Source organism: Danio rerio, chromosome 20 (assembly GCF_052040795.2).
Source record: "Danio rerio strain M-AB ecotype USA chromosome 20, GRCz13ab, whole genome shotgun sequence".
NCBI lineage: Eukaryota > Metazoa > Chordata > Actinopteri > Cypriniformes > Danionidae > Danio > Danio rerio.
The window spans coordinates 37,432,018-37,453,562 of NC_141040.1; the positions used below are offsets into that span (position 1 = coordinate 37,432,018).

The following is a 21,545-nucleotide window of genomic DNA, read 5'->3' on the forward strand; positions in this document are numbered from 1 at the left end:
CAACATGCCAACCCTGAGTGGCCGTATCTGGGCAACCCTGCCACACAGCGCCTGGCGCCCTCCTCTGCGGCTCCTTTGTGCCAGGGCCAGCACCACGTCAACTTCACACCAGCGCACACCACGGCCCGCGCGCCCTGCCTGCTGCGCCACCACGGAGAGGGGCAATGTGGGATACGTCTCAATCCACAGGGTGGTGCCTCCCCCTGTGCCGCCTCTCCTCCCGAGCCCCCTTCTCCTCGTCTCGCTTTCTCACTGTCATTCACACTGTATCTTTCTCATCCCTCTTTTTATCTCGTGCTTTTTCTCTCCCACCTCTCAGTTCCTCTATCAGTGCCCGTGTCTGTCTTTCTGCTTGACAGATCAGAGGGCCATAAGCTGCTTTCTTCCAGACTGCAGGAGTCCTCCAAAACTCCACTGCTGGAGAAACAGCGCAGTCAACCTCACACAGACACACACACTTACATATGAACACACACACCCACACACACACAGTTAAGATTCAAATGAAAGAATAAGAAAGATCAGTGATGCGAGGAAGTGAATGTTAGAGAAAAGTCAATGTTGTGAGGGCGATCACAAAACCAAAATCAAATAAAAATAGGTTTAAGCTCATTTTACACTACATACTGCAATTTATGAAGGAAAACTTAAACTTTAAAGAGAACTAGTCAAAATGTAGTCTTGCAAAATGCTCAAGACTACATTTTGCACACACTGCATTATCTGGAATAAGGATCTCATCATGGCCACAATTTCATTTTTGTTTTGTTTCTTGCAGAAATATTGATAAGCTGCACAAGATCAATTTTGTAATATAGGAAGATATTTTAAGATAAGATTTATATTTTTAGATAAGCAAATTAACATAAATAAAAAAATAAAAATAGTGTTCCTTTCACTGATTATACATTTGTAATAGATAAAATGTAATTATTATTAATAATAGTAATAAATAAATAAATAAAAGGATAAAATATAAAGCACTCAAATTAAGTTATTTCTATTACCAATATTAACTACTTTTATTTAAAATAAACAAATTAAAGGAATAATAAATTAATAAATTAGTTAATTAATTGTGCCTCTTTCAATGATTTTAAATGTGCATACATAAAATGAAATGAATACAAAAATATATACAGAACAATAATACTAATAATAATTATGTTTGTTCATTTTCTTTTTGGCTTAGTCCCTTTATTAATCCAGGGTTGCCACAGCGGAATGAACCGCCAACTTATCCAGCACATTTTACACAGCGGATGTCCTTTCTGTTGCAACACATCACTGGGTAACATCCACACACACACTCATTCACACACAAACACTACAGACAATTTAGCTGACTCAATTCACCCATACCACACATATGTCTATGAAGTTGTGTGGGAAACCAGAGCACCTGGAGGAAACCCACACGAACACGGGGAGAACATGCAAACTCGGCAAAAAAAAAACGAGCTCGAACAAGCTTCTTACTGAGGTGAACCAGCTACCCACTGAGCCACTGCGTGACCACAAATAATAATAGTAATAATAATAATAAATAAATAAAAAGATTAAATAAAAATTAATTATAAATAAATTAAATCAATCAAAAGTTCTATTCTATTACCAATATTAACCAATAATAACCCCTTTTATTTGAAATAAATAAAGGAATAATAAATAAATGAATAAATAGTGTCCCTTTCATTGATTATAATTTTTATAGATAAAATGTAATAATAATAATAATAAATAAATAAATATATATATATATATATATATATATATATATATATATATATATATATATATATATATATATACACATATATATATATACATATATATATATAATATGATGATGATAATAATAATAATAATAAAAATAATAATAATAAATATAATAATTGTAATAATAATGATAATAATAAAAAGATTGAATAAAAATCTATCATAAATAAATTCAATCAATCAAGTTATATTCTATTACTAATATAAACCACTTTAATTAAAATAAACACTTTAAAAGAAGTAATAAATAAATAAGTAAATAATTAAATATGTATAATCAAAATCTATTTTCAAAAATAACAAAAGAAAATACAAAAGTACAAAAGAAGTTTAACTGTACATACATTTTGGTCTTGACAGTCCAAACTCTAAATCACCTTAAACTTCAAATAAAAATGTAACTAAAAATTTACTTTAAACTCAACCAAAAGGAAACTTCTGAACTCTATCTCTAATTTTCTAACTCGTACCTTGAAGATTAAGGTTTTAAAAATCTTTTACTGTTAAAAAAAACCTCTCATCACTTTATTCACACAGTGTAAATATAAATCAGATTTGTATAATCTTAAATCTTGTAAACATTATCTGCGAATGTGTGTGAGAGAGAGGGAGAGAGACATCAGCCTGTGATGTGAGCTGTGATCTGACAGTGTCCAGCTTTCTTTCAGTCTCTGCTTTTGTTTTTCTCGACATGTCACTGTCTCCATAACCGAAGCCAATGCCACACACAGTCGCCATCACTGGTTTGATGATGGAGCTTTATCAGAGACACAAGCACTGCAGATGGGCTGATTCTGCTCAGCTCATTTGATCAGCTCCGATCAGTGCCAGATTCACTCTTACCAGATGCCACATGACAGTTGGCCATGAACAATACGAACTGGCAGCCGGGCCGAAGTCTGTCTCCGCTCATTCACACTGTCTGGAGGAGTGTTGGTACCATACTGGAATGTACAACTTCCATACGATAACTTAACAAATATTAAAATCCATATACCATGGGTGTAATATTCACTGAAGGACATGCCTTGCCCACTTTTCAAAATCTTATTATTCATGAATTTTCTGATGGATTTTTTGATCCATGGATGTGATTATGACAAACGTTTCGACACACATATTTTACTGTATGCAGGTGGCTTAGTGGATAGCACTGTCGCCTCACAGCAAGAAGGTTGTTGGTTCGAGCCCCAACTGGGCCAGTTGGCATTTCTGTGTGTTTGCATGTTCTTCCCGTGTTCGCGTGGGTTTCCTCCGGGTGCTCCTGTTTCCCCCACGGACATGCGCTATATGTGAATTGTTTGGAAATGCAAGAGTGTATGGGTGTTTCCCAGTATTGGGTTGCGGCTGGAAGGCCATAAGCTGCCTGTGCTGAATAATTCGGAGGTTCATGCCGCTGTGAAGACCCCAGATTAACAAAAGGGACTAAGCCGAAAAGAAAACGATTGAATAAACTAAATAATTAAAAAATGAAATAAATGAATGAACTAATGAGCAGGTTTAAAATATCATAATCGATGAAACTACAAGCAGCAGATGACTTTAATTTTATTTTTCTGAATTTTATGGCCTAAAATGACAGATTTTGCTGTGACTTTTCTTAAAATTTGCGGCAATCCTTATTTATACACACACACACACACACACACACACACACACACACACACACACACACACACACACACACACAAACACGTATATATATATATATACACACAGAGTATATACAGTATATACATTGTATGTGCACAACAGCTGAAAGATAAAAATCCACTGAATCATTGCACATGTAGGCCCATTCCTTAAGGCTGATTTACACTTCTGCGTCAAACGCCGGCGTATGCTACGGCGCTGACGCATAGCCCTTCGCCGTGGCTGTCGGCGTCGCTGACGTGCACCTCTCAAATAATGTAACTACATGTCGCAACAACGCGTAGCACAAGCTCTGTGATTGGTCGGCTTGGTAGCGCTGACGAGTCTGGGCGGGACCGAGAGCCGCGTGAATGGTGCAAGCCTGATGGAGCGATTGTTTACAAGTCTGGAGTCCCGTGAAGGAGCTCTAGATGGAAAGTTTTGTTTTGTGTTTACCTCATAGTTAAAGTTGTTGCACGTCCGCCGGTTCCTGCCTCAAAATGAGTGAGTTTGAGTCACTTGTATATCCCGGAAGTGTTCAGGAAAAGCAAAATAGCAGCGAAGAAACTCGACACAGAGGAACATTTACACCTCACTGCCAACTAGTGTTTCGGAAATGTTAATGCAGACCAACAGAGACAGCGTGCAGAAGTATAAATGCACAGCTACACGCGTTGCATGCGCCGTGGGTTACGCCGGTAACTTGACGCAGAAGTATAAACCAGGCTTTAGCCCTTCCCTTACCCCTACCCCTTGTTTTGCGTGTTCACTTAAAGGGGTAGGGGTGTCCCAATTCTCTCTAGCTTGAAGGTGTAGGGCTCAGGGGAAGGGCTAGATACCTCTTCAAACGAAGATTTTTCAGGACCACACTCGAAACCAAGGGGTTAAGAAAATTTCCTATTATACACCAGCATGGCTACACATGAAAGTCAGGAGAAGCACAAATTAGTATTTTTTGTCATTATTATGAATTTTTACAACAAACAAACATGTTTTAATATATTCATAACCACATACCACATGCTTAAAAAAACAACAATAAAATAAAAACGCTAAATCTAAAAATCTATAATCCCTGATAATAACTCCTGTATAGCAGTCCCACAACATTCTGACACTGGAATCCCCTGTCAGAAAAGTCTAGTGGCTGGGAATGAGCTTTTTACAGTGTCTGCTATAATTTTAATGTTGTTTTTATGTGTTTACATAGATAAATATGGTCACTGTGTAAATACACAGTACAGTTATGACTCCTATTGCCACGTTATATCAATATGATAACATAATACCATTGCCTTGAGTGATTTCCTGAATAACAGCAGTCATGATTGTCGATCTTATATAAAGCAAGAGATCGCAATGACATATGATGACGTGTGCAAGGCTGTAGTGGTGTTCCATTTCTTAGGGGTAAATTTTTACGCTGAATTTACGCTGTATGGAAATTAGCACCAAGAATTTTTTTGTCTTTTATTAACTAAAGTTGATTTATGCATGAAAGACATGCATAATTAATAAATAATAATAATTTTTAAATATTAGCCAACATATTAAGTTTTCTGCTGTCTATATTACATTAACTGTATTACAAAATAGTTATTCATTATCGTTCTTAAAATGTTTAACTTTTAAATATTTTTGGGTTAGTTCGAAATTAAAGTTGAACAACCTGATTATTTCCCGGAATTTGAATCACAATAACAAAATGAATATAAATGCAATTTAATGTTTTGTTTTTTTAAACATTAATAAAGACTAAAAAAAAAAAAACACAAAACAAGATAATAAAAAAAAAACACAAAACAATTAAAGATAACAACAAACCACAGATATTAATATTATTAATATTAGGGAAGTATATATATATATATATATATATATATATATATATATATATATATATATATATATATATATATATAAAACTAATGTAAAAAATATAAATTATTTATAAAATGAAAACGCTTTATACTAATATTATTAACAAAACTATTACAAATATTTTAAGGTATATAGCACTTAATGTGATGTAAAAAGTACATTTTGTGCCTAAAAGGATTTTGCTAATTTTATAATTTGGTACTGTTTAGAACCCTTTTCCTTATGTTTAATTTTTATCAATTGTGGATCACTTTAAAAGTTGAGCAGTTTGTTACATCATTGGTACACCACTGAACGTGAGATCGTGTTAAGTGAGTGACAGGAGATATATGTGAAAAAGTGATTTTGTTTTGTTTTTAATAATAAATTTCAATAATGCTACAGCACTGTTGACAGCATCTGGAAATGTGTGTTTGTTGTTGCGTGCTTAGGGTCAACTTTTGCTGGAGGCAGATGCAGATTAAGCTAAACTTCCTGTGAATGGTGGAGAGGTGTGGTGGTGGTCAGACATGCTCTTGATGGATATCAGCACATATCTGTCAAAGCAGACAGGTTAGCCTGTGTCTGTGTAAATAGAGGATAGGCTAATCGCTCACTAGATTATGTCTCTTTCACTCGAGGAGGGGAAGTATTTTAATAGCACACCCTTTTGAGATGCTGACATTGAGACTGACCCCCGTAAGCCTTGCTTTAGTGACCCTAAAGCACAAAACAAGAACTCTTCAAATCTAACACCTTTAAAACACTAAATTTGAGTAGTAAAATATTTTTATCAGCCATAAAAAATAAATTAAGACAAATGCTAAATTATTTTGCCTAGATACTAAAAAAGAGAGAAGAAGAGAAACTAAACCTGTCAAGATCATGAATTTAGCACTTATAATTAATCGTCACAAACATATTTGTAATTGAATTAAATTGCAATGTAATTTTGTTTTGTTCATGTTACCTATAATCATTATATGATTTGCTTTGATGCAGGGAAAATTAAGACAATTTCGTTTTTAGATGTATAATATAATATAATATAATATAATATAATATAATATAATATAATATAATATAATATAATATAATATAATATAATATAATATGGTAAAATATAATATAATATAATATAGAAAAGTATAAGCTTTATGTAAACTTCAAGCAAAAATAAGCTTGTAAAACTTAATTTGAAAAACCAAAAGCATTTAGATGCTTTACGCCCCATTCACACGGGGCATCAGCTTCAATGCAACCCATTCACTTTGAATGGGTGATGTCAGGCGTTGCCAAACTGCGATGTGGATCCGTCAGCGCCGCATCAGTGGCGTTCGTCGGTGCAAAAGTTGGGACTTGCTCAACTTTTCAAGAGCCGTTGGAAGCGTCAGCCAATCAGATCGTTGTGTGCAAATAAGCCAGCTCAGACAGTGGCCTGTTGCTGACTAATTTTGTTGGCTGACGCTGCTATGATGATCACGTCAGCCCCAACTTCAGACACGCCCTCTGTCAAGCTTTGACGCTGAAGCCCTGTGTGAATGGGGCTTATGGTTCAAGATACTGAAAGTGTACCCAAATAATAATAATAATAATAATAACTACTAAAAACTACTGCAAATTATACAAACAAGATTAAAACTTTCTCCATTTAAAATTAAAACAGAAACAGCTACAGTAAAAGATTTATTTATTTTTTAATTAAAGGTGCTGTATGCAAATTTTTGATTCCTCTAATGCATAAAAATACCATAATATGTTTGCAGATATTTAGAAAACATGCTAAGTGAACATTCTTGTTTATCTGAAAAACAATGCTTAAGTCAGTTATTCTGCTTTGAATATGTCTTTTATGTGCCGGAACTGGTGTCCTTAGCCGCTTTTCCACTATCGTGCTGAATCGTTCTTTAAACAGAACTGTTCCATTCCGTGCCAAACCGGGCCAGACAGCACGGATAAGGTTTCATTTTCCACTGTCGTGCTGCGACAAAGCTCTTTAAAACATTACACAAAACGCATCAGTAGTTGCCTTGGTAACGCATGTAAACGGCTCCCTATTATATTATATAAGCACTATTATATTTAGCAAAATGCTGCTCTATTATCTTTTTATTTTGATCATTTTATTTTTTATTATTATTATTATTTTTTGTTCATAATTAACTAACAAGCTGTAGGCGAATTATTGCTAGACGTTTTAGAAAATATTTGCGTAGCTATATTAAAGATCACTAAGAACAAAAAAAACAAAAACACAGAAACATGTTACATGCCTCTTGAATGTCATATAATTTATGTATAACTGAATCATATAATTGCCTTTAGCTGAAATGATGAAAATTGCTCTTTTTTTTATAAAACATTTGTCAAAACGTATTGATATTGTATGAGTAAAAGCAATACTGACATTTAAGAATCCATATTTATTTAATTCATTCATTCTTTTGACTTGTTTATTAGTGCATATGCTATAATATAAATCATACAACAGTACCTTGGACAGTTACAGTGCCGCTCCGTAAAGCTGTCAAGCAAAGTCATTTGGACGGCCGACATTACAACACGCCGTCCTTCAGGTGGTCTCGCCGGTATTAACAAGCTGTCCTGGCTTTGAATTAAAAAGTGCAATTATTTCCTCGTTGTTAAAAGAGTCTGCAAGTTCGTGTCCCATGGATATAGTGATGTTGTTGTGGAATTTGGACATCGACGATGCTAAGCGCGACTTTATTCGCTTTATTCGATGCGCAGCTGGAAAAGAAAGTCAGCAGCGCAAGTCGCTGGCATGTCTCTCCCGGATCAGAGCGAGTTTTGTGCTGTGAAATACAGCGCTGCGTGCAATAAACTCACATTCAGGTAGGCGAAGTAGGTCTGTACTCAAGACAATAAAATAATAACTTTAATGAATAAAATAATGTGATGAGTTATTCACTTCTCTGCCAGAGACTGCTCTATGGTTTTAAAACCCTTTTTAAACTGTATCGTTTAGACCTGGATCATTATTTTATATTAAATCTACTGTAGTTTATTGAGGATGTCTGATGACTAGCGCGCTTCTGCTGAGCCAGCTGTGGTAGCTTAGCAACCGAGTCGCGACGTCAACACACAGAATCTGTCAGCACAGTTCAGCACGGTTGTCTAACCGTGCCGAGAATTCCGGGCCGAGAACGGTTTGTAATCGTGCCGCGCCGTTCCAGGCTCAGTGGAGAAACAACCGTAACCGTACCGAAGTGTTCTTAGAACGGTTTGGCACGATAGTGGAAAAGCAGCTCTTGTTTTGGTTCTTTTAACCGCTCAATGCCAATTTAGCCAATTATATTATATAGGCTCTCAAAGCATGACCAAAATGCAACCTTCTGTGGACAGTAGCAGCCTTTGAAATTAGATGCAGATTCAGAGTTCCACATGAGTTTATTAATTAGCAAATAATATAAATATTATGAACAGAAACATTAGATGAGCAGGTTACATTGTAACCGCGTGTCCTAAAAACACGCTACGAAACATGATTTGCAGTGATAAGCAGTTTGGCTGTTTGCACCAGATGAAACACGACAGAAATTTAAATAAAGCCATTTAGAAGCACAGAATATGCACTCACTCATGAAATGGTAAGGTTTATAATCTAATTAATACATATTAAACATCTTTAACATTATTAAATGTAGATGCTGAATCAGTGTTAGTTTGCATTATTTCACAGTTCTAAAGTTCAAGATCTGAGGTAAATTATCTGCCTCTGCTTTCAGAAGTATGGCAATAAATGTCAGGTGAAATGGCATTTAGACTCACATTGTTAGAATTTAATACTGAATAAAGCACATGAGGTGTACCTAAGGTGATCATTGTCAAAGTTTTCTGTTGTTCAACTGAAAGAAATAGAAGCCACTTCTAATATATAAATTTGAGGTGTTGGTTAGAACAAAAACTCATATTATTATAGAAAATATTCCTTTTAACTCATACCCTTGCTTTTATATAAAACACAGTTTAAATCAGCCTTATAACCGCCTTTAGGCTTGATAGTCCACCTCTCTCCTTTTGGTCCTCAGTCTGGCAACCTGCGCTTGCGTTTGTTTTGATCCAGGAATGCATTATCTAGTTTGACCACTGGGCGTCAAACTTACATACTGCAGAAAGAAAGAAAGAAAGAAAGAAAGAAAGAAAGAAAGAAAGAAAGAAAGAAAGAAAGAAAGAAAGAAAGAAAGAAAGAAAGAAAGAAGCTAAACCAACGTAGACTTTTCATGGATTTTTTTTTATAGATGCTCTCTGGTGACTTTTATTATCCTCATTTATACATTGCTTTACAAAAAGCATCTGCTAAATGACTGTGTGTTAATTTAAATGTACATGAAAGAATGAAACAGAATCCAGAAATTTGAAAGTGTCCTCAGAACAAAAGATTCAGAATTGAAACATCCATTTGTTTTTGTTTGCCCAAAAATCTAAAGGTCTTTATAAGTAATTTAAAGGGAGTCAGTTCAAAAGTTCAGCCCTTCCCCTACCACTGATCTAAGAGACTCCAAACACACACACACACACACACACACACACACACACACACACACACACACACACACACACACACACACACACACACACACACTATACACATTCATATACATTAAACACACACCTGAACTCTATCACCACACACACACACACTCACTTAAACACACTGCAGTCCCCTGAGGCTGGCTTGCTTTTCCATTAACAAGATCCTGAAATATTTTTAAATGGGAAAAATTAGAGGCCTTTAATCAAGGACGCTTAAATGCAGCTGCTTGAGGAAGCAATGCCGCACTTTAACAACACACTATATCTTCCATACGAAGAAAATGTGCAAAGAAAGCGTGAACTTGTTGTGAATTTATAGAGCTACATGGAGCAAGCATTCAGAGGTCATTCTCTGCACCAGCGTCTGTGTCTATAGAGATGCAGTTTACTCAGTACTGTTTTTTTTTTTTTTTTTGTCAGAGCAACCAACATCCCAGAAGCCGAAGTGTCAGCAGAATCGAGGCTGCATGTGTGTTTCTGCACTTTTGCTTTAGTCAGCTCATGCTCTCGCTTACTGTGGAGCAAAAAAAAAAAAAAAAAAACACTGTGTCGGGACATTTTCCATGCATCTCCTTTCTACGGTGACCCACACTGAATGTCACTTACGCACAAACTACTCCCACAACCACTAATCCCAAACACTTACTCGCTAAAATAAATAACTGCAGCAAATGTTTTGCTTTTTTACTGATTAAATCTGCACTCCTACAATTATTTGGAATTTTTTTTTTATTTCAACACATTTTTAACAAAGTTTTAATAACTAATGTCTGTTCTCTTTGCTCGGATCACAGTACATAATATTTTACTAGTTATTTTGCAGGATGTTTTCAGCTTAAAGTGCAATTTAAAGGCTTAGGTTAAGTTACAGGTTATAAGTTAGGTTATTTAGTCATATCATTGGAGAACAATGGTTAGTTCTGTAGACAATAATTTTTTTTAAAGTGCTATAATAGAGATATTTTTTTATTAAAATATGAACAAAAAATCAAGAGTTAAAGAGCACATGTAAAGCAAATACTGTTCTCCACATTGGTGGTCTAAAAAAAAACAAGTATTTTCAGTAAATCTCGTAACATTTGTAGACATCTGACCGAAATGAAGAAAAACAGGTTAGTAATAAGTAAAGCTCTTGTAGTTTGTGAAGTTGTTTAATGTTTCTGAGTAGTTGATATGTAGGGCTCTATCTTAACAATGTAGGTTCAAAGTCTAAAGCGCATGACGCAAAAGCATTAAGTGCGTGTATGCATCCACTTACTAATATGGTTTGCGCCCCAGCTCATAGTCAAACAGGGTTGTGCTTATTCTTTATGAGTTATGGGTGAGATTTGAGAATAACATGCTCTAAACCAATTATTTCACATTCCCATCAAGAGCGCAATGGCGCATTTGCTATTTACATGGTGCACTTTGTAAGAGGAAAAACTGAATGCTCGAATGCTGAAATAGCCTCTTTACTTTCTCTTTCTCTTTAGTTGTACTCTTTACTTCTTTCATTTTGTGGATAAGGAAACGCATTTGTATGCACTCCACTGAAGAAATTCATTTACCTACATATTTAACGTTCGTTAAGGGTGAAGATTTGTTTAAAAACTATTTCTAAATTCAGTTCTAGTTTCCAGCAAATGAATAAATGAACAATAATAACGAAGTGTTAGATCATAAACACACCAGTTTATTCCGTTTTAAGAGTTATATCCAAACACACGTCCCATACTTATGCCCCATATGGTGATGCATACGTCTCCAAAACGTGACAGGTGAACAAACCTAAGCTTGTTTTTATTAAAACAAATATAATTATGCATTTAATAAATAATACTGCTAATAATAATAACATTACAAATGCAAATTGTCATGAATAAACAGAAAAAGCCCCCTAAGGTAAAGTAGGCATGGAGGCAGTGGTTTTAATATTTAGGTTGAAAATAATAATTTTTGTAACATTTTAATCCTTAGATTTTTGTCATATGTAAAGATATCTGTGTATTGCTGTACATTCTGTGTCAATTAAGTAATGTGAAAGCGTTAAACTCACATAGGCGCATAACTAATGTGCTCTGCGCTGGACTTTAGACCTGCTTTAAGTTGGTCAATGGCATGGTTTAAATGGCATGGTTCAAATATCACTTCAAAATAGCAACGTGCCAACAATGCGCCTAACACACCTCTATTTTAAACCAGCACGCTCATGAGTGCACAAAGTGGTGCAAATGGATTTGCTATTTAAACAAAGTGGCTCAAATTGTAAAAGTTAGGGTTGCGCTGGTGTGAAAACTGCAACAAATTGCACCAAACACGTCTTGTGCCCTAATGTGTTTTAATATAGTTGAGTTCATCTAAGGCCATGTCCACAAGTACACAGGTATTTTTGAAAATGAAAAATTTTGTCCTTTAAAAAAAAAAAAAAGAAAGAAAGAAAGAGAGAGCACTTTTGAAAATCTTAACCCTGACAAGAGCTCTCAAATTCTTAACCCAAGCCTGCACTTCTTGATAAATAATTACAATTCCACAAGACGGCTATTAATATTGTGATTAAATGTACATACTGTATAAAAGCATAATATTAAGAAAATGTATTCTCAAAATAAATAACAGTAGCAAGCAGGCAGAAGCAAATTGATGTACATTTTAGAGGAGCTGGTAATTACCAAAAATAAAAATTAAATGATGATCCAAAAGAAGATATAATAATTGGGCATGTTTTCATAATTGGACATACAAATCATACAAATGTTTGGTTACACCTCTGTTATAAGTTGTTGTCCTCACCAAGATTGCATTTATTTGATCAACACAGAATAATAATATTTAATAAATCCTGTTGCTATTTGTAAATAACTGCTTTATATTTTAATATTTCATAAAATATCATTTATTACTGTGAAGCAAAAGCTAAATTTTCAGTAGCCATAGCTCAAGTTTTAAAGTTCACCCATAAATAGCAAAACAATTTATTAGAAAAACTTCTTTTTAATTTCATGTATCACGGCTAAATAAAAGTTTAACAAAATCGCCAAAATTATGAAGATTAGAGCATATTTAAGAGTCAGTTTATTAGTGAACTGGGTGTTAAAACAATTATATCCTTGACTAATAAACAACATCCTCAGTGTGTGTAATTCAATTCTAAGCCCAATCTTTACTGAAGTGCTGAAATGACCATTTACATCCTGTAACTGCTCTCTCCCCATTGTGTTTCCACGCTTGGAGCTGCTAACATTATTACTGTAATGTTGTAATTGCAAAGATATAGGCAATAGAGACAGAGCGAGTGTCTTTGTCCACACACCCATAGGCCCATTATAAATGCATTCAGTGTCCAGCAGACCTATTCAATGTGTACAAGCAGCTAAAATGGCCAGCAGTCAATACATCAGACTCAATGGCTCCTAAATGACTGCATATGGAGGCCTGATTGAATAATACACAAATGCCATGAAAGAGCTCACATTCATTGTTGGAAAAAAACTAGAAGCCACGAAGAGAAAGAGCATTTAGAAAAGTGGAGTAATTACAGATTTTTGTGCTTGCATAATCAGCAAAACTTGCAAATGAGTGTGATTTTATGCAGCTGGTTATTTATACAAGAATTGCACGCTAGTGGGATAAATGGTGTGGTTGGCTGTTAAAAGTAGTTCATTTGTGCATTACTCTAACTTGCTCTCTTTGTTTTTATGTCTGTCCTCTTATTAAGGGATTTATCAAACAACAGTTCATTAAGATTGCTAGCTTTGTTTCCATCCACCTATTTTTATGAGCGTTTTGGAATATCGCATAAAAAGAACTTAATGGAAACACTAAGATGTGCATTTATTTTAAATATGCACATTTAAAAAAAACACGTGCAGACAACTCAGTAGGATAAACATTTAAAGAGTCACTTGATTTAATTTAACAGATCCAATCTAAAAAGCCAAAACTCCTTTACCTTCCAGGACTTTCTTTAGTAGCTGTGCTCCTTAGGGTTGGGTAACATTTGGGGTTATTTTGATACAGAAACAGAGCAAGGACATTTTCACAAGAGCTTTATAAGCTGGTTCAGGTATGTTTGATCAGGACTGGAGCTAAACTCTACAGGATACCAGCCCTCTACGACCGAGTTTGAACATCCTGCTCTAAATTGAGCTCAGGTACATTCTGTTTCCACTGATCATTCTTGAGAAGTTTTAGCAGCTTAATTGGCGTTCACATGTGGTAAATTCAGCTGATTGGACATGATTTGAAAAGGCATACACCTGTCTATATAAGGTCCCAGGGTTGACAGTGCATGTCAAACCACAAACCAAGCATGACGACAAAGGAATTGTCTGTAGACCTCCGAGACAGGATTGTCGAGGCACAAGGCTGGGGAAGGTTACAGAAAAATTGTTGCTGCTCTAAAAGTTCCAATAAGCACAGTGACTTCCATCATCTGTAAGTGGAAGATGTTTGGAACCAGGACTAATCCTAGAGCTGGCGGCCATCTAAGCTGAGTGATCGGGGGAGAAGGGCCTTAGTCAGGGAGGTGATCAAGCCACTCTGTTTCTGGAATTTGCCAAAAGGTATTTGAAGGATCTCAGACCATAAGACACAAAATTCTCTGGTCTGATGAGACTATAATTTACCAAAATGCCAGGCTAAAACAATCCCCACGGCAGCATCATACTGTGGGGATGTTTTTCAGCAGCAGGAACTGAAAGACTAGTCAGAATAGAGGGAAAGATGAATGCAACGTGCACAGCCATCCTGAATGACAACCTGCTTCAAAGTGCTCTTGACCTCAGACTGGGGCAGGGGTTCATCTTCTAGCAGGACAATGACCCAAAGCACACCGCCAAAATATCAATGGAGTGGCTTCACAACAACTCGGTAAATGTCCTTGAGAATACCAGCCAGAGCCCAGACCTAAATCCTATTAAACATCTATGGAGAGATCTGAATATGGCTGTACACAGTCGCTTTCCATCCAACCTGATAGAGCTTGAGAGGTACTGCAAAGAGGAATGGGCAAAAATTCCCAAAGACAGGTGTGCCAAGCTTGTGGAATCATACTCACAAAAGACTCGAGACTGTAACTGCTGCCAAAGGTGCATCAAAAAAGTTTTGAGCAAAAGCTGTGATTTTTCAGGTTTTTTTTATTTTTAATACATTTGCAACAATTTCAAAAACTCTTTTTTCACATTGTCATTAAGGGGTATTGTGTGTTGAATTGAGAAAATAAATGAAACAAAAATAATTTTGGAATAAGACTGTAACTTTAAAAAATGTGGAAAAAGTGAAGCGCTATAAATACTTTCCGGATGCACTGTATGCCTCATTGCCGAATAAAATTATTCTTAATTGTAAAATTTCTTTTTAAGATAAGCAACATTTCACAATGATTTCTGGAGGATCGTGTATGTATTTGCGTTATTTGGCAAATAAATAAAAAAAATAAGAAAACATAATAGTTCACAATATTTTGACAATTACAGTGAACTTTTGATCTAACAAATGCACATCATTATTTGTATTATAAGTCAAGTTTCAAAATCACATAACATATTATTAGGGCCCTAGAGCACCATGTGTTAAATGTTTTTCAAACTAAAAAATATAGAAATGCATGACCTGAATATCAGCAGGTGAAAATAGTGCATATGTACCATTCAAAAAAGTGAAATCCAATCAGAAAAGGCAATCAAAGATGTATCTCTCACAGATGAACGTCAACAAGCCAAATTGATCAAAAACTTCCCAATGGGGTCCGTCTTGTCCCAATAATGCAAAACATCACAAAAACTTAGCTGGCTGAGGCTCAATGACATCCGGATGTTGGCTAAGAGTGGACTGTTGTCTCTGTGAGTCCCGGCCTTAAGGTTAAAGCTGAACATGGAGTCATTTAAGCTACATGAATTAGTGAAATCTTTGAAAGAAAGGAATGGCATTTGATAAATCAATACAGTATTGCACAGCAAACTCTGTAAAAATCAGATTCCATGTGTTTTTCTGCTGTTCAGACTATAAATAATGAGGTTTGAATTGAATGCACGACAGAAATTAGATTTGTGCCGGCTGTGTGAACAAAGCTTTCGTCTGACTCCGTTGCAGAATCGCTCGTGGCCAGCACTATTACTCAATATCCACAGAGGAAATCTGATTTGTGATTCAGCGCTCTCAGCATTCGTTCATTGAGCTCTTTGTGTACTGACTGCTGCTATTGTGAGCAAATCATGCTCTATAAAACAGAGATGCCAAAAAATGTTGCAGCTGGATTCCTGCAAGTGCAACAATTTATATCATCATTATATTAAAAAATTAACTCATGCTTTATTGCCCATCATGAAGAATACATTTTGCAGAATGATCTTACATAACATAAGGTCTTCCTTTTTGAGCCAGCAACATGAATAGGGCATTTATGGACACTTTCAAGGAATAGTTCACCCAAAAATGAAGATTCTGCAATCAGTTACTCACCCCTCATTTGAGTTTCTTTCTCCTGTTGAACACAAAAAAGATCTTTTTAAAAATACTGATATAGCTGGCACCCATTGACTTCCATAGCAGTTTTTCAACTATGGAAATTAATGGGTGCCAGCAACCAGCAGCCATTTTTAAATGAGCTATCCCATTAAACAGACAAGTGAGAAATTATTTTTGAATTACTGGTCTTGTCAGTAACAGAATTTGCTGTACATGTCATTTCTGTCTGTCTTCAGATGGAAATACTGATTCAAATTACCTTGAGCTATGGACAGTTTGATTCCAATTCATTCTTGTGAACTGACAGGGAGCCAAATGCTTATCATGAGTTTGTGAACTCTGGGTCACAGAGTGCAGTTTTACTCAGAGATCAGTGTTGAAACAGAGTCTGTGGTTTTATGACAGGCCGGTATTTGAAGAATGATTTGACTTGAACTCTTTTCAGATTTCTTTCAATCAGTAACTCTTTACAAGCAGGAGATGCAGCCCAAAAATCATCAATCATTCAGATATGGATTATAATAGACAAATACACATTGCCAAACTTTCAGCAAACCTGAATAAAACCAAACAGCAAACCTTGAGCAAATGAATTTCTTTGAAATGTGCTAAAACTTTTCCCTTGTTTGTTTGTCTGCATTTTCCATCTATCATCCATACTTCTTTACTATGTTTGTCTTCCTTTTTAACTTTTCATCAGTTTGTCTGTCTTCTTTTCAGATTTTTGTCTGATTATCTGACTTCTTTATTTCCATTTTCTCTCTACCTTTCTTCTTTACTTTCTACCTACTTTTTCCTTGATTTCCTTAATTCCTCTATCATTACTTCTTTGCATTCAGTCTATCCTCCCACTATAATCCTTTCTTTTTCCCTTGATTTCTGAATATGCTTGTCTTCGTTTTTTCTTTTCACAATATAACAAGACATATTAACCTCAGAAAAAAAGATATTGGCTGTATATATGAGTCAGTTTCCTAATCTTGTGTGCTTCTCCTAAGAGAGTCAGCATGTATCCCTTAAATACCCCCAGAACATTTGGAATATACGTGTCATATATTCGGAAGATACTAGTCATATGCCTTTATTTTATGTTTCAATTAAATAAAAAAATAAAATAAAATAAAAAATTCTCCCAAAAATGAAAAATCTGCATTAATTACTCACCTTCTTGTCATTCCATATCCTTGGAGAGGTTTATTTATTTTCAGAACACAAAATAAAATGTTTTAAATCAAATCAGAGAGCTCTCTTATCCTCCATAGACAGTATCCAAAGTCCAAGGTAGGGTTGCACCAGCTGTTCGTAAGTTCTTTCTTAAACTGGAATGTAAAGAGGCTTAGTAACTACTAAATAGTTTGTAACTAAATTTGTTCTTACTTAACAGATAATAATAATAATAATAATTCCTTACATTTATATAGCGCTTTTCTGGGCACTCAAAGCGCTTTACACAATGGTGGGGGATCTCCTCATCCACCACCAGTGTGCAGCATCCACCTGGATGACGCGACGGCAGCCATTTTGCGCCAGACCGCACACCACACACCAGCTGATTGGTGGAGAGGAGACAGTGATGAAGCCAATTGGAATATGGGGATGGTTAGGAGGCCATGATGGACAGAGGCCAGTGGGCAGATTTGGCCAGGATGCCGGGGTTAAACCCCTACTCTTTTCGAAGGACATCCTGGGATTTTTAATGACCACAGAGAGTCAGGACCTCGGTTTAACGTCTCATCCGAAAGACGGCGCTCACTGAGCAGTATAGCGTCCCCGTCACTATACTGGGGCATTAGGACCCACACAGACTGCAGGTTGGGCGCCCCCTGCTGGCCTCACTAACACCACTTCCGGCAGCAACCTAGCTTTCCCATGTGGTCTCCCATCCAGGTACTGACCGGGCGCAGCCCTGCTTAGCTTCAGTGGGCGACCATGTGAGAGTTGCAGAAAGCTAGCTGCCGGCTAGATGATGCACATAGAAATATCTGCACTGCGAGCAGTGAATGCATGCGAAATACACATTAAGTTATCACAACATTAAACTTGATTTAAATTTTTTTTTATATCCTTCTTATGTAAGAGAAAACAGCAGGGAGAATAATTCAAAAAATTCTCATTTTAATTTATGGATACAATTAACACAAAAACTCCTTGAAAGGAAATTCACAAACCGAAAAAATTGAGATTTGGGAGGAAAATAAGGCTGAGTGGAGGGAAATCATTCTTTATTATTATCGGGAGCTCCTCAATGTAAACTAATCTCACTGTCATCTCTTTTCTACCGCTATACATGGGGGGATGCTGCAGTAAATATTTAGTTGGGATGTAGCGTTACATTTAAACTAAGTTCAGTGATGAAAAATATTTATTAGTGTGCAAGTTGTAACCTAGAGTCCCTTTAAGTCACAACTTGGCTACATTTAAACTTATACACTGCTGGTGCAACCAACCCCAGAAAAGAAAACAAAGACATTGACAAAAAGTCTTTGTGACTTCAGTGGCTCAACTGTAATAATACGAAGCTCCAAGAACACTTTATTTATGGCAAAAAAAAACTGAAAAAATTCCGTTTTCTTAATTTTTCTCACGTGTCAGGGTGTGCATGTACTATGGGCACTAAGATGAAACTGTTGTGAAACAAAGTGATTTTTTCATATGACTTCATATGTTATGACAATTCTATTGTTTTTGGTTCCTTTTCAAGACTTTGAATGTCTCATGGAACATCCATCCATCTATCAATCCATCCATCCATCCATCAATCTATCTATCTACTTTAAAGGAGCTCCAGGATTTCATCTTTATTTGTGTTACGAAGATGAACAAAGAAGATTAGAATGACATGAAAGTGAGTTATTAATAATACAATTAACATTTTTTAGTGAAATGATCCTTTAAAAACAATCAATATTCACTGCTTTGTATGGAGTTTATGCAGGATTTGTTTTAAACAATATCTCCTTTTGTAGTACATAAAACGAAAAGGGTCAAACTTCATTTTAGGGTATAATTGTAGGTCAATTTTAGCTCAATAAACTATTGGTAGTTAGTAAGGTATTAGATAGGAGATCCATAATTCAACAAACTATTGGCAGTTAGTAAGGTATTAGATAGGATATCCATAATTCAACAAACTATTGGTAGTTAGTAAGGTATTAGATAGGATATCCATAATTCAACAAACTATTGGCAGTTAGTAAGGTATTAGATAGGATATCCATAATTCAACAAACTATTGGTAGTTAGTAAGGTATTAGATTGGATATCCATAATTCAACAAACTATTGGTAGTTAGTAAGGTATTAGATAGGATATCCATAATTCAACAAACTATTGGCAGTTAGTAAGGTATTAGATAGGATATCCATAATTCAACAAACTATTGGTAGTTAGTAAGGTATTAGATAGGATATCCATAATTCAACAAACTATTGGTAGTTAGTAAGGTATTAGATAGGATATCCATAATTTTACGTTTTTTTTTTTCCGGCAGCTGGGGTTGCTTACCATAATTGGTCGTAAAATAACAGACGTTAAATGACAGAAATTTACCGTAAAATGACAGCTGTTAAATTAAAGAAATTTACCGTAAAAATAACAGACGTTAAATTACAGAAATTTACTGAAAAATAACAGACGTTTAATTACAGTAATTTACCGTAAAATAATAGACGTTAAATTACAGAAATTTACCGTAAAGTAACAGCCGTTTAATTACAGAAAATTACCGTAAAATAACAGACGTTTAATTACAAAAATTTACCATAAAATTACAGATGTTAAATTACAGACATTTTTCGTAAAATAACAGCTGTTAAATTACAGAAATTTACTGTAAAACAACAGCCGTTCACATACAGAAATTTACTTAAAAATAATAGCATTTTAATTACTAAAATTTACAGTAAAGTAACATACATTAAATTACAGAAATTTACCATAAAATAACAGGCGTTTAATTACAGAAATTTAGCAGAAATGCAAATTTAAGGAAATTTCTCAAATTTAACGTCTGTTAGTCTATGGTAAACTTCTTTAACAGCCATTATTATACAGTTTTTTTTCTGGCATCCCAGCTGCCAGGAAAAAAATAAAACTGTAAAACTACAGTGTAGGATTAGGAATGTAGATTAGGATCATATTTTACGAGCACCAATAAACAGCCAATATTTTTCATAATACACATTTAATAAGCCAGTCATAAATATTGGTAATTGTTACTTAAACTGAAGTGTTACCAAAAAATAAGTAGAATTATTTTTAAAAAAAGCTCACTTTTTATTTTTGGGTAAACTACTTCTTTAACAATAGCACAAGAGGATAACCAAGCGAAAGATTTTCCATCATTTGGTGCTTTGGGCAAACTGTCACATTGAACTGGTCGAACAGTATATTAAATATGCCCTGTCTCCATTTCCAGCCTCGCTGCTATTGTATGCAGAACGCATAAATCACAGCAGGCAGCAGCACCCAAGAGAGACTGGGTGAGCGGGTGCATGTGTGTGTGTTCAGAAAGACATCTCTAAATGTAGAACGAGTAAAGAAAGAAACAAAAAAAGGTCCCACTTTACACCTGGCTGCAGGTTTTTTTTTTTCACCCTCATCAAAGTCTCCTTCCTCCTTCTCTGTTTCTCTCCGTCTCCTCTGGTTCTCACACACACCCTAATACCTCTTTCAGCTCTGGCAAGTCACTGCAGATCCAGCATATGAGAGTTTGGTTTGGGGTGAGCGCCGCTCGATCAATCACCCTCTCCAATGGCTGTATTACAAGTCTGTTCTGCCATGTCATCACACAGGAATCTTTATGGAGGCAGACAGCACTGTGGGCAAGTTTTAAATAATCATTTTTATAAAACATGAGAGAGCAAGCGCTTTTATCTCTAAAGTGTGCCGGTGAGGGACAGGAACAGGATGAAACAACATTACAGATGGTGGGGAAATACACACTCGGCTCTGAGACAAAATGAATTAGTGTATAGCAGATATAGGGGTGAACGACACACACACACACTTACACACAGAGTCAGTCCTTAAGTGCCCTCATTGCATGGATGTGGATACAGTCTGTGGGTGGTTAGGAGACTGTTAAGGCCACAGTAAGATAAATATTACCTTTATATGGAGTGAGAATCATACAACCCTGTAGCTGTGTCTGAGAGATAATGAAATACAGCCCCCATACTGTCTGAACAGCAAGAAACCCATGAAAGTTCACAGTAAAAAAGCCATTTAACACCTAGTACAAGCATACCATTTTTGGCAGGCCAATTGCAAGT

General features: G+C 35.6%; 2 long non-coding RNA genes across 2 annotated transcripts in view; one reads left to right on the forward strand and one right to left on the reverse strand.

The window, feature by feature from the left end:
• LOC137488668 (uncharacterized) overlaps positions 1-21,545 on the reverse strand; it is a 108,002-nt gene that overhangs the window by 9,322 nt on the left and 77,135 nt on the right. The gene's annotated exons all lie outside the window — the stretch shown is intronic.
• Positions 16,905-21,150, forward strand: LOC147839368 (uncharacterized). The gene is made up of 3 exons (XR_015518677.1): positions 16,905-17,728; positions 18,177-19,372; positions 19,618-21,150. It is a non-coding gene; the product is annotated as an uncharacterized LOC147839368 (long non-coding RNA).